Source organism: Mesoplodon densirostris, chromosome 8, assembly GCF_025265405.1.
Source record: "Mesoplodon densirostris isolate mMesDen1 chromosome 8, mMesDen1 primary haplotype, whole genome shotgun sequence".
Taxonomy (NCBI): domain Eukaryota; kingdom Metazoa; phylum Chordata; class Mammalia; order Artiodactyla; family Ziphiidae; genus Mesoplodon; species Mesoplodon densirostris.
This window is the reverse complement of record NC_082668.1, coordinates 92,003,189-92,016,957: the sequence shown is the minus strand read 5'-3', so window position 1 is coordinate 92,016,957 and position 13,769 is coordinate 92,003,189. Positions and strand designations below refer to the sequence as shown.

General features: G+C 42.9%; 1 pseudogene; it reads left to right on the top strand.

Annotated features, from left to right (window-relative positions):
- The first annotated feature begins 2,891 nt into the window (after window positions 1-2,891).
- Window positions 2,892-13,406, top strand: LOC132494757 (DNA replication complex GINS protein PSF2-like; annotated as a pseudogene).
- The last annotated feature ends 363 nt before the right edge of the window (window positions 13,407-13,769 follow it).

Here is a 13,769-nt window from a genome sequence, read left to right as displayed (position 1 = left end):
GCTGGGCCCGTGAGCCATGGCCGCTGAGCCTGCGCGTCCGGAGCCTGCGCTCCGCAACGGGAGAGGCCACAGCAGTGAGAGGCCCGCATACCGCCAAAAAAAAAAAAAAAAAAAAAAATCAAGTCATCTTTAGGTTTGATGCAAACAGGGCCTCTTAAGCATATGGGCACCGGGACTATAATCCACGGGTTTTCATTCCACATCATGACACTCTGTCATAGCAAACAGATTGGAAAACACAGTTGCAGTTTTCAATTACCGCATAAGATGCAGTTCTTACTGTTATTAGAATTGTTTTTTTCTCCACTGATTTATGTAGATGCACTCCAGGTAGCTGAGTACTGTGGAATACCAAAGCAGAAAAGTGTTCGAGGATAATGTTGGGCATCGTCTGACCTGGGACCCCAGGGGCTGTTGCTGGGGTTATATTTGTAGAAATGCTACCCTGATAAAACTTTTGAGACCTCTTCTTAGATTTATTAATTTAGAGAAAGCAAGGAAGAAATGTTTTATTAGAGCTCAGGAAATGTTTCTGTCTTATAAAATGGCCATTTCATAGTCAGGAATGTTTAACTGGGGCTTAAAGGTGAAGACACTGGAGCAATTTGTCATCATGTAGATTTTTCTTGGGTTTGCTTCTAATCCTTTTTGGACTGCCAACGGGGATGTCTTTTGCTGCCTTGGATGTCTCTCCTGATTTGGTTTTGGAAGGGTTTTTCCAGAGTATCCTTTAAATGATAATTAGAATTTGTGCTTAATAGCAAAAGCCTTTGAAGTTTTAACACCATAATCCTTCTAGGTCCCCATCCTCCCTCTCCCCCAAGTTTATCTTAAGAGCAACTATATTTTTATCTAGGGTAAGACCCTAGCATGATAAAGAATAGTAGGACTAAGCTGATTCTTAGGAGGAAAAAAAAAGTCATTTTACTGATCTCTTAGCTCACTTTGGCTTGACCCATTTACAAAACTGACATTAAAAAAATGTAAGAAAAAGGGCTTCCCTGGTGGCGCAGTGGTTAAGAATCTGCCTGCCAATGCAGGGGACACGGGTTTGAGCCCTGGTCCGGGAAGGTCCCACTCTGGCATACAGAGTGAAGTAAGTCAGAAAGAGAAAGACAAATACCGTACGCTAACACATATATATGGAATTTAAGAAAAAAAATGTCATGAAGAACCTAGGGGTAAAACAGGAATAAAGACACAGACCTACTTGAGAATGGACCTGAGGATATGGGGAGGGGGAAGGGTAAGCTGAGACAAAGCGAAAGAGAGGCATGGACATATATACAGTACCAAACGTAAGGTAGATAGATAGTGGGAAGCAGCCACATAGCACAGGGAGATCAGCTCGGTGCTTTGTGACCACCTGGAGGGGTGGGATAGGGAGGGTGGGAGGGAGGGAGACGCAAGAGGGAAGGGATGTGGGAACAGATGTATATGTATGACTGATTCACCTTGTTATAAAGCAGAAACTAAAAAAAAAAAAAAAAAAAAAAAAAGAGACATGGGCTTCCCTGGTGGCGCAGTGGTTAAGAATACACCTGCCAATGCAGGGGACACAGGTTCGAGCCCTGGTCCAGGAAGATCCCACATGCCACGGAGCAACTAAGCCCGTGCCCCACAACTACTGAGCCTGCGCTCTAGAGCCCGTGAGCCACAACTACTGAGCCGCATACCACAATTACTGAAGCCCTCTTGCCTAGACCCCACGCTCTGCAGCAAGAGAAACCACTGCAATGAGAAGCCCACACACTGCAACCAAGAGTAGCCCCTGCTCGCCACAACTAGAGAAAGCCCGCCTGCAGCAACGAGGACCCAATGCAGCCAAAAATAAATAAATAAATTTATTAACAAACAAACAAACAAAAGAGTCATGTACCACAATGTTCATTGCAGCACTATTTACAATAGCCAGGACATGGAATCAACCTAAGTGTCCATCGACAGATAAATGGATAAAGAAGATGTAGCACATATATACAATGGAATATTACTCAGCCATAAAAAGAAATGAAATTGAGTTATTTGTAGTGAGGTGGATAGACCTAGAGTCTGTCATACAGAGTGAAGTAAGTCAGTAAGTCAGAAAGAGAAAAACAAATACCATATGCTAACACATATATATGGAATCTAAAAAAAAAAATGATTCTGAAGAACCTAAGGGCAGGACAGGAATAAAGATGCAGACATAGAGAATGGACTTGAGGACGAGGGGAGAGGGAAGGGTAGGCCAGGACGAAGTGAGAGAGTGGCGTGGACATATCTACACTACCAAATGTAAAGTAGATAGCTAGTGGGAAGCAGCTGCATAGCACAGGGAGATTAGCTCGGTGCTTTGTGTCCACCTAGAGGGGTGGGATAGGGAGGGTGGGAGGGAGACGCAAGAGGGAGGAAATATGGGGATATATGTATACGTATAGTTGATTTGCTTTGTTATACAGCAGAAACTAACACAACATTGTAAAGCAATTATACTCCAATAAAGATGTTAAAAAATATCATGGGCCCGTGTGAAGCAAAGTGATTTATCAATGACAATTTAGAATAATAGGTAGAGAGGAGCTATTTTTGTATTTGTTATTGTCCATCAGGGCATGGGAAGATTTGATTCATCACAGTGTCAGGCACGATCTATTCCTATCAGATCCAGACGCCATCTCTTTGTGTTCTTTATTGTTAATTGCACTGGACCTAGATAATTTTGTGTCTCCCATGCATGATGAAAGGTAGCCATGATGTTATTATAATGCATGGCTCTTCAGAACCTGCTTGTGGTTTGCGGTTCCCTAATACCATTTATTTAATTCTGGTTACAGCATCACTCAGGAACCCATTAGTTCAAGGAATGTCCATCCCCTGTCCAGCATGGCTCAAGATGAATCAGGGAAAGCATGGCATTGCCACCCCCATCCAAGGCAAGAGACATAGGTTGGAAGGGCCCCTGGTATAGGGAACAACAGGCTCAAAAACCCTTGGAGAAAAAGTGAGTCTCCTTGAGGACTGCCTGACACGTGGCACAGAGCCCGTGGAAGATACGGGGTGCCCCGCCTGGGGTCCAGCAGTGGAGTCACATGGACTAAAGGATGCCTGCCACCACCCCTGCCGCCTTCAGGTGCCATGGGCCAGAGGTAGTACCATGGTTGGAGCCAAGTCACACAGCTCAAGTCCAGAGGGTCAGCAGTGGACCACCAGTAATCCAGCACCCAGAACTCATCCTCCTTCGCTGACCCAAACAAGCCCCAATTCAGCACCATTCTGGCAGCCAATCTCACAGGATCCAATGAAAGAAATGCTGTGCTACCAGCAGGAGAAAACTGCTGCCAGGACACCCTCGTGGAGCCAGAGCCGAGTCACAGGACCCACAGACATGAGGCTCTGAGCTCCTCGAGGCAACAGCAAGGGTAGAGGGTCAGAGAGAAACAGAAGCCCCCCAGAGTCCTGGTCCTGGCTCACAGCAGCACTGCAAGCCCACTGGCCTCAGACACCTCAGGGGGACTGTGAAATTTTTGAGGAAGGCACCTAAAACCCAAGGCCCCCTAAGTGTGGGGTACGGGGCAGAGGGCCATTTGTCCCTGTCTAAGGGTAGAACAGTAACTCACCTCACAGATCTCTCCCTGTTTCATGTGTATCCATTTGGTATTCACCCTTGATCGGGAATTCTTTAAAGAGAAGGATTACTTCACAAACGATTTCTGTGTCGGTCACAGACCCCAGCACCATGCTAGATTCATAACTGATGCCCAGTGGGTAACTGCAGACCAGGGACTGGCTGAATTGTTTCCCTGGAAGCAGAGTCAGAGAAATGCTGGCTTGAGGGGGGCGGGGGTGACATTTGCAGAAACACCACACAAGAAGCTGATGTTGAATCATTAAATTTCCCCTTTGCGTGAACCTTCTGGTCTGGTGTGCAATCATCAAACAGCCTCTTTTTTTTTTTTTTTTTTTTTTTTTTGCGGTATGCGGGCCTCTCACTGTTGTGGCCTCCCCCGTTGCGGAGCACAGGCTCCGGACGCGCAGGCTCAGCGGCCATGGCTCACGGGCCCAGCCGCTCCGCGGCATATGGGATCCTCCCAGACCGGGGCACGAACCCGTATCCCCTGCATCGGCAGGCGGACTCTCAACCACTTGCGCCACCAGGGAGGCCCCAAACAGCCTCTTGTATGACAACTAGGACTCCTGCTGTTCCATCCATATGCTTCTACACTAACATTCTGAAATATCCTTTTAGCAATGCCTAAGAATATGGATGTTATCTTGTAGCCTAGAATCTTTTTAATACTCTGAAAAATCGTTTTCTGTATCTATGTCCTAATAATATATCTCATCATCTTTTTGCGACGAGTGTATGTTTCTGTGTGTGTGTGTGTGTGTGTGTGTGTCTGTGTCTGTGTCTGTGTCTGTGTCTGTGTGTATTTCTTCCACTGGCTTTCATGGGAAAACACTGAAACAATTAATTGCTCTACTCAGGCTTCTACTTCTCTTTCTCTCTCCTGCTCTCAATCTTCTGGACAATTTAGCCTTTCCCTCCTGTTTTGCCATTTCACAGTGAAACGGCAGTGTTTCCACTTTTGAGTGTCATTTCATTACATTTCTAAAGCAACAATCCTGCATCCCCAAATTAACTCTTGTCTGGCGGGAAGTGTAAATGGCTTATGAACGCATAATGCACTGCGTCAAAAAAAAATCCTCACTGTAATGTATATTTCCTCCTTGTTGTGCTTGGGGCATCAATTAATGTCAAAAGCCTGACAATCCCCTGAACACATCCCTTTGACTACTGATACTGGTGTGACATTTCCTGACATGTGGACAATGTTTTCTACATGTGGCTCACTCCTCTTGCCCTTGATTTCCATGACACTCTTGTACTTGTTTCCTATTCCCTTCTCCTTCTGGGGACAAAGAGTGTAACAGAAGTGGGTTCTTCACAGACTATAAACCCCATGGTATTTCTTTCTCTTTTTCTTTCTTTCTTTCTCTCTCTCCTTTTCCATAAGAAACTTACTCAAACTTGAAAAATAGTAAAACAGTACTATTTCAACCCTTTCTCCTACATTCTCCTAGTTATTCAGTGGTTAGGTTCTAAAGAAAGTCTTCACCCACTAAGCTTCCAAAAATGACAAGTTCAGGATAAGAGGCCAAGATTTTCTTAGTTTTTTTAAAAAAAATAGACTATATATAACAAAAAGGACTTCCATTTTCAAAGGATATACATGGAATACTCTCCAAAAACAGAAACTGAGACTAAGCAGACCCACCCTGAGTCAGTTAGACAGGGTAGGGTTGACCCCTAGGAAAATAAGCCTGATTCACTTTCCTGTATGCATAGACAGAAATTGTGCTGGGGTGGAAACAGAGAGAGGAGTTCAGAGATGAGTTACAGGGAAATCGTATAATCTGGATTCACAGGGGACCACAGGCAGCATTTCTTGTTCTAAAGGCCCTACTGGCCACTGGCATTCTGGAAAACCCTTAGAGAGAGCCCCCTGTGTGCGGGTACTCGAGTACTCTGCCCTCATGCCTGCATCCTCTCTTGTTCTTCCTAGTTGGAATGTCAGTGGTAACTTCAGTCACAAAAGCATAACTGATGCCCAGTGGGAAAATCTAACATACACTTTTAGAACATAGAATTGTTTACTCACTGAGCAGCCCTACACATCTTGAGATGGATGGAAAACACAAGCCAGTCAGAAAGAAACCAAAGGGAAACACCACTACAAATAAATGGGGAGATTTTTCTTGCATTCCTACAGAGTTTGTGTGAGAAAAAAAAAATTGCTTGTTTATAGAAATTTGACCTTAAAACCTCAAAATAAAGAAAGATGCAATTTGAAAGAAATGCCTTTTTCTTAGATTTTTAAAATAATTATTAGCTTTTCTTTATTTAAAAATTCATTTATTTATTTTATTTATTATTTTTGTTTATTTATTTATTAGTTTTGGCTGTGTTGGGTCTTCGTTGCTGTGCGCGGGCTTTCTCTAGTTGCCGCGAGCAGGGGCTACCCTTTGTTGCAGTGCACGGGCCTCTCACTGCGGTGGCCTCCCCCGTTGCAAAGCACGGGCTCTAGAGTGTGCAGGCTCCAGTAGATGTGGCACGTGGGCTCAGTAGTTGTGGCTCGCGGGCTCTAGAGCACAGGCTCAGCAGTTGTGGTGCACGGGCCTAGTTGCTCCGTCTATCCACCTCATTACAAATAGCTCAGTTTCATTTCTTTTTATGGCTGAGTAATATTCCGTTGTATATATGTGCCACATCTTCTTTATCCATTCATCCGATGATGGACACTTAGGTTGTTTCCATCTCCGGGCTATTGTGAATAGAGCTGCAATGAACATTTTGGTATGTTCTTCATTCTTTTTGAATGATGGTTTTCTCAGGGTATATGCCCAGGAGTGGGATTGCTGGGTCATATGGTAGTTCTATTTGTAGTTTTTTAAGGAACCTCCATACTGTTCTCCATAGTGGCTGTATTAATTTACATTCCCACCAAGAGTGCAAGAGGGTTCCCTTTTCTCCACACCCTCTCCAGCATTTATTGTTTGTAGATTTTTGATGATGGCCATTCTGACTGGTGTGAGGTGATACCTCATTGTAGTTTTGTTTTGCGTTTCTCTAATGATTAATGATGTTGAGTATCCTTTCATGTGTTGGTTGGCAATCTGTATATCTTCTTTGGAGAAATGTCTATTTAGGTCTTCTGCCCATTTTTGGATTGGGTTGTTTGTTTTTTTGATATTAAGCTGCATGAGCTGCTTGTATATTTTGGAAGGCCCATGAATTTTATATATTTTGTATATTTTGGAAGGCCCATGAATTTTATATATTTTGGAAGGCCCATGAAATTTATGTTTTTAAATCAAAATGAAAAATAGTTGTCTGAGATCTCAAACACCTTAGAGATGTCCCTGGCAGGGTTTAATTAAATACAGAACTAGTGTTCTAACTGCTTATCACAGATTTAGTAAGCATTTACTTTATTATAATTTTTTAATTCTTAAATATGAAACATTTTAAAACCCAGAAAATATACAAAATAAAATAAGACTTATGAATCCACTACCTTACCATTTTGCTAATATTTGCTTCAGGTTTTCAAAATAAGTAAATCATGATGAATACAATGAAAATGTACCCCCAATCTCTTCCCCCTTCTTCCTTTTGCAGAGGTAGCCTGTCTCCTGATGGCGGTAACATCTTAGTATGAGATCCTCTAGAAGCAGATCCAGAGGCAAGGATTTGAGTGCAAGTAGTTTATTTGAGAATTGTGGGGTGGGGAATTGATACTGGGAAGGAAAAGAAGTTAATGCATGTGCTGATGAGCAGGTTATCCTTGTGGGCAACTGGGACTCAATCCCATAAGGGACTTTGGGGGCCTGTGTAGACAAGCCTCAGAGTTTTTCCATCTGAGGGCTAAGGAAGCTGGTGTGTTTACCCATCAACTCCCTTTGTCATTGGTTGTAGACTCCTTGGCATTCAGGCCTGCCCCGTGAGGGGCTGAGCATTCTCCTCCAGCCTTCAGGTAGAGTGGAAGGTGTTTGCACTAAGAAGCTGGAGGGTTCAGGAAAAATGAGCTTGGAGGAAATATGGGCGGGGTCCTGCCAGCACCTGCTGTAGCCAGTACTATTCCCTGACATGGTGTACTTTCTACATCTGTATATATCAAAAAGACAACATAGAGTATTGTCCTGTGGGTTTTTAAAGTTTTAAATAAATGGCATCATGCTGAACACATTTTCTACAACTTGCTTTTTTTTTTAAACTCAAAATTATATACTTGAGATTTATCCATGTTGAAATATGTAGATGTAAATCATTTATTTTAGCAGCTCTTTGTGTTCAAGTGTTTGAATAAACTACTTTCCATTTACCCAGTTGATAGCTTGTTTCCATTCGTTCTTATATAATAGACATCTTCACATCCACGTGAGCTCGTGTTTTCTCTATGAGATTCCTGAAAAGCAGATTGCTGCTCACAGGGTAGTCACAGCTTCACGTTTACTGGGTATTGCCAAATTGTTCTACACGATATTTATGCCAATTTATATTACAGAAAGCGGCATGAAGAATTTCTTTGTCTGCACATCTATGCCAACATTTCTGATATGATAAGATTTGTTCATTTTTGGCGAGTCTCAGGCTGGCCCTGGGCGCAGCCACGGTCGCGGCTGAGGTGGAGTTTCTGGCCGAATAGGATCCGGTCACCATAATCCTGAACTTCAGTCTGGACAAGATCCACCTCATCGAGGGTGGCCTGGGGCCTTTCAACCCCGGCTTACCAGTGCAGGCGCCTCTGTGGCTGGCGATCAACCTGAAACAGAGATGGAAGTGTCGGCTGCTCACCGCCTGCCCCACCAGCCCCAGTGGATGGACGTGGAAAAGTTGGAGAAGATTAGGGATCATGAATGAAATGAAGAAACTTTTACCCCTATGCCCAGCCCTTACTACATGGAGCTCATCACGCGCCTGTTAAATCACGCTTCGGACTATATCCTGAAAGCAGATGAGATCGGGACCCTGATCAAGGACGTGCGGGATGCTCGTATAGCCAAGCTCTGGGTGTCTGCCAACAGCTTCATGAGACAGCAGGAGGCACATGCCAAGCTGGATAACCTGACCTTGACAGAGAGCAACACCAGCGGGGCTTTCCTCACACAAGCGCTCAGTCACATGTACAAACTCCACGTGAACCTGCAACCTTCTGACAGTGCCCAGTCTCAGCACTTCCAGGGAGGGACTGGTTTGTCAAAGCCTGTGTCTGCCAGCAGGAAGCTCACTGGGTGGTGTTTGAGTGCTCAGGGTGTGACAAAGGTACTCACATTTCTGGAGTTTTAGAACAACTTTTGAGTGTATGAAAAAAAGTGTACTGAAGCAAGGAATGGGTTTATAACCTTGTTGGAAAGAAACAGGCTTGTGCTTAGTCCTCGAGACATTCTGTAACTCCACATCTGTATCAGGGAGCCAGGTGTCCTTTTATGGGGGAAAAGAAATTCATTAGCAGAACAAGTGATTTCCCTAGCAGAGCCCCATGTCTCCTGCATGGGACTGTCACATGCAGGTGAGTGTTCGGTGATGTCAGGTGTTGCTTTTTTTTTTTTTTTTTTTTCGGTACGTGGGCCTCTCACTGTTGTGGCCTCCCCCGTTGCGGAGCACAGGCTCCGGACGCGCAGGCTCCGGACGCGCAGGCTCAGCGGCCATGGCTCACGGGCCCAGCCGCTCCGCGGCATATGGGATCCTCCCAGACCGGGGCACGAACCCGTATCCCCTGCATCGGCAGGCGGACTCTCAACCACTTGCGCCACCAGGGAGGCCCAAGGTGTTGCTTTTAAGGTAGAGATATAGCAGGATGGTGACGTGGCTTCGGCCTTTTTTTTTTTCTTCCCTTCTTTTTTTTTTTTTTTTTTTTTTTGCGGTACGCGGGCCTCTCACTGTTGTGGCCTCTCCCGTTGCGGAGCTCAGGCTCTGGACGTGCAGGCTCAGTGGCCATGGCTCACGGGCCCAGCCACTCTGCGGCATGTGGGATCTTCCCGGACCGGGGCACAAACCCGTGTCCCCTGCATTGGCAGGCGGACCCTCAACCACTGCGCCACCAGGGAAGCCCTTTTTCTTCCCTTCCTGATCCTGATCTCTTGGGCTAAATTTAGAATTTCCTACAGAGGTTGTTCACCCAGAGAAAGACAGCAGATGAGTGGCTAGTGAGGGTGACCTATGTTTATCATGTACGCCCTGATGCACAATGAAGATGGAGTAAACCCCCCCAAATGAAAGAAAAGATTTATTAATTTTTGCCGATCTGATAGATTGAAATGGTACTTTATTATTATGATGTTTTAAATGTTCATGTCCCTTAGTTCAGGTGAGGTTGGGCATATTTTGTTACGTGTATTGGGCATTTGAATATTCTCTTTTGTGCGTTTCCTGTTCATCTCCTGTGTCTTTTTTTTTATTGGGTTGTTCATATTTTTCTTAGCAATTTGTAGACATTCTGTACATATCCAGGACATTAATACTTTGGGAAACAAACATCTCTTTCTGTTCTGTGGCTTATCTTTTCACATTGTTTATGGCATTTTTCAATCATAAAAAATTTTTAATTTTAATGTAGTCAGATCTAACAGTGTCTCCCTTTATACATTGTTCGGCTTTTCATTTAAGAAATTTTTCCTTATCCTGATGCCATAAACGTATCCTGTGTTTGCATCTAAAAGTTCTAGTCTCATTTTTAATCTATGGGCCTTTAGCCCATCTACGGGGTGAGGTACGAATCTAATTTTATAGCCCGTGGTCTTAGACCCATTTATTGAGTAATCCATCCTGTTCCCATTGACTTGTAGTCCCACTTTGGATTTTCTTTTTTATGTGAGTCTGTTTCTAGGCCTTCTTTCTTTTCATTTGTCTTTACTTGCACTGATTTAAATATTATAGTTTTATAATAATCTTTCCTATAGGGTGACTCTACCTTTATTGTTTAAATTTTCTTGGCTATTCTTTGTTCTTCACTCTTCTACCTGAATTTCAAGATCACCAAATTATGTGAAATACTCTTTTAGATTTTGATTAAAAGTACATTGAATTTCTAGCATAAATTGGGGAGAGCCATCATCTTTACCTATAGAGTCTTCTTTTTTTTTTTTTTGTGAACACGGTATATGTTTATTAGAGTTTTATAACTCTCCCTTGTATATCTTTTATTAGATTTATTCCTAGATATCTTAAATGCTTTGTTGCTTTTGCAATATGTATTTTTAAAAATTACTTTGTCTAGGGCTTCCCTGGTGGTGCAGTGGTTGAGAGTCCGCCTGCCGATGCAGGGGACCCGGGTTCGTGCCCCAGTCCAGGAGGATCCCACATGCCGTGGAACGACTGGGCCCATGAGCCATGGCCGCTGAGCCTGCGCGTCCGGAGCCTGTGCTCCACAACGGGAGAGGCCACAGCAGTGACAGGCCCGCGTACCGCAAAAAAAAAAAAAAAAAAAAAAAAAAAAAAATTGATTCTGATGAACCTAGGGGCAGGACAGGAATAAAGACGCAGACATAGAGAATGGACTTGAGGACACGGGGAGGGGGAAGGGTAAACTGGGACGAAGTGAGAGAGTAACATTGACATATAAATACTACCAAATATAAAATAGATAGCTAGTGGGAAGCTGCTGCATAGCACAGGGAGATCAGCTCAGTGCTTTGTGTCCACCTAGAGGGGTGGGATAGGGAGGGTGGGAGGGAGATGCAAGAGGGAGGGGATATGGGGATTATGTATACATATAGCTAATTCACTTTGTTATACAGCAGAAACTAACACAACATTGTACAGCAATTATACTCCAATAAAGATGTTAAAAAAAGTAAAGTACAGAAAACAACTTAGAGGACAGCCAGCTTTTTTTGTTTAAAGAATGTTCATGAATTGTTCAAAATCAACTTAGTAATCTTTAGTATAGTTGTATTATCATTTTCGCTAATAAGGTATGTTCTAAGAGGGGGAAAAAGACTCATAGATGCTTCCTTAAATAAAAAGTATTTGCTTACGATACTAGCCTAGTTTTCAACATCACTTTTCACAAAGGAACTCGGTGGAAGCATTTTCTCATATTTACTTCCTTCTTCTTCACCGCCCCCCCCCCCCCGCCCCCATCTCTACCTCTGGTCATAGATTTAGTTCCAACAGATTAAATAAAAGAGCAGCACTTGGAAGAAGCATCCAGAGACATGGTCAGGATGAGACTCCTTCTACTTCAGATCAGGCAAAGAAAGGCAAAGAGAAAAAATCTCAAAAGCTATCCTTTTTCTCCTTTATTACTTTAAATACGTTTCTAGATTAGAACACAAAGTATGTCTCAAGTAAGGATAGGGCAGCTTTTCCCAACCTGTATTTCACTGAATAGTACTTCACGAGATTTTAAACAGTGTTTGGGTGAAAAAAGGTTTGGAAAGGGGTTCCTTTCAAAGTTCATAAAAGGTTCTGAGACGTCCTGCAGTTGAAAACCTACTTAACTGTATTTAACCCAGCCTTTCCCAACATTTATTTGATTATAAAATCCTTTTGTATGGAGCACCTATTAACGTGCTGCAGAAACACATCATTTGGATAAAAATAGTCTGATTTGAGGGCAGATGTTTCACTTAGTAAAGATTATTCTGAAGTAGTAAAGAGTTAATGAACATCTTAAACCACCTGAAAAGCAATGTCAGAAGATTTAAAAAATGCTGTCAAGAACTCATAAAATATACATTATATTGTGTAGCAATATTGTAAAATGCTGTATGATACATTAAAATCATCAGATTATACCCCATTACCCTACAATCTTCTAATCACATACTTATACATTTTACATTGTATCTGCAAAATGACTCCTGTTATAAATATTGTGCTTGAATTACAGAAGTATGCTATAACCCCAACTATGAAGGATTCCATGAACTAAGAAAGTAACAGCTTCAGATAATAAGAGTGTCAGGGCAAAAGAATGATTAAAAATTATAGCATCACAGAATTTTAGAGCTAAAAGGAACGTTAGAGATAATTTTAATACAACTCCTTCATTTAAGACAAAAGGAAATTGACAATCATTTATGAGGTCCTCAAGAAGAAGAACAGGTGGCAAAAGTGTAGAAAAGATGGAACACTGGGGACAGCATTTTCCCTTATGCGAGAGGTAGAAGAAAGGGTGAAGTGCTCTGGGAAGATGAGGTTAGAATGTTGTGAGAAGGAAGTCTGGATACACGATGGTTGACATACTTATATATGTCAGTATGAAGGTGAAGAATTACACAGACAAGCAATATGATCAGCACAAGACACTCACCTAAGCAGACCAATGGGTCATGGTGAGGACAAAAGGGTCCTGAAGCCAAGAAGCATCAAGACAGTGACTTACATTTAACCAGTTGCTCACAATGACTACCTAAAGTAAGTAGACACACCCATCTCTGAAAACAGCACTGCTCACCTAGAACCCCATCAAGATCGAATTCAGCCATGCTAATGCTCCACAGTGTACATGCGTTCTCCAGGGTTAGAGACAATTGGATCAGAAGTGGACACTGGCCCAACTTTAACCTCCTCCCCTCTGTGGGATGTGCCTAAGCTGCTGGTGTGTCTAGAATGACTACCTCCTGCCAGCTGTCTTCTTCCTCCTCCACTAAGAGGAAGCTGTATTTTTCCAGGTAAGTGGAGGGTACATTCCGAAGGGAAACACTTTTCTGTCAGCTCATGGGGTTAGGTTTCTGGCAGATCGTGTGGCCCATTTGCCATTCACTGCAAGTATCTTGAAAGTCTCTATCAGAGAGCAAGCTTTGCACATCTGTTGAATCCAGTGATTGCTTTATATTTAAAGGATGATGTCAGTACTCTGAAGCTGTCAAGTGAGGATGATGGTGCTACATCCTCTGAAGCGGCTCTTTCAGGGTGATTTTTAAATGGTAGATTATTGGGGTTCTTACATGAGAAAAGATTCCAGAAGGGCTAATAAAAACATCCAATGAATAAATCTGTTCTCACACATTAGATAAGCGCTCAGTGTGCCCAGCACATGGCAATCATAATAAACATCTATATGCACTCATTATATTGTATATAATATATAATATTATATTATTGATTATATTATGTCCAATTCCCTTTAAATTGTTTAAATTTTAAAATAGTAATGAAAAGTAAATTGCTGGGAATTCCCTGGTGGTCCAGGGATTAAGACTCGGTACTTTCACTGAGATGGCCTGGGTTCAATCCCTAGTTGGGGAACTAAGATCCCGCAAGATGCGTGGCGTGAACC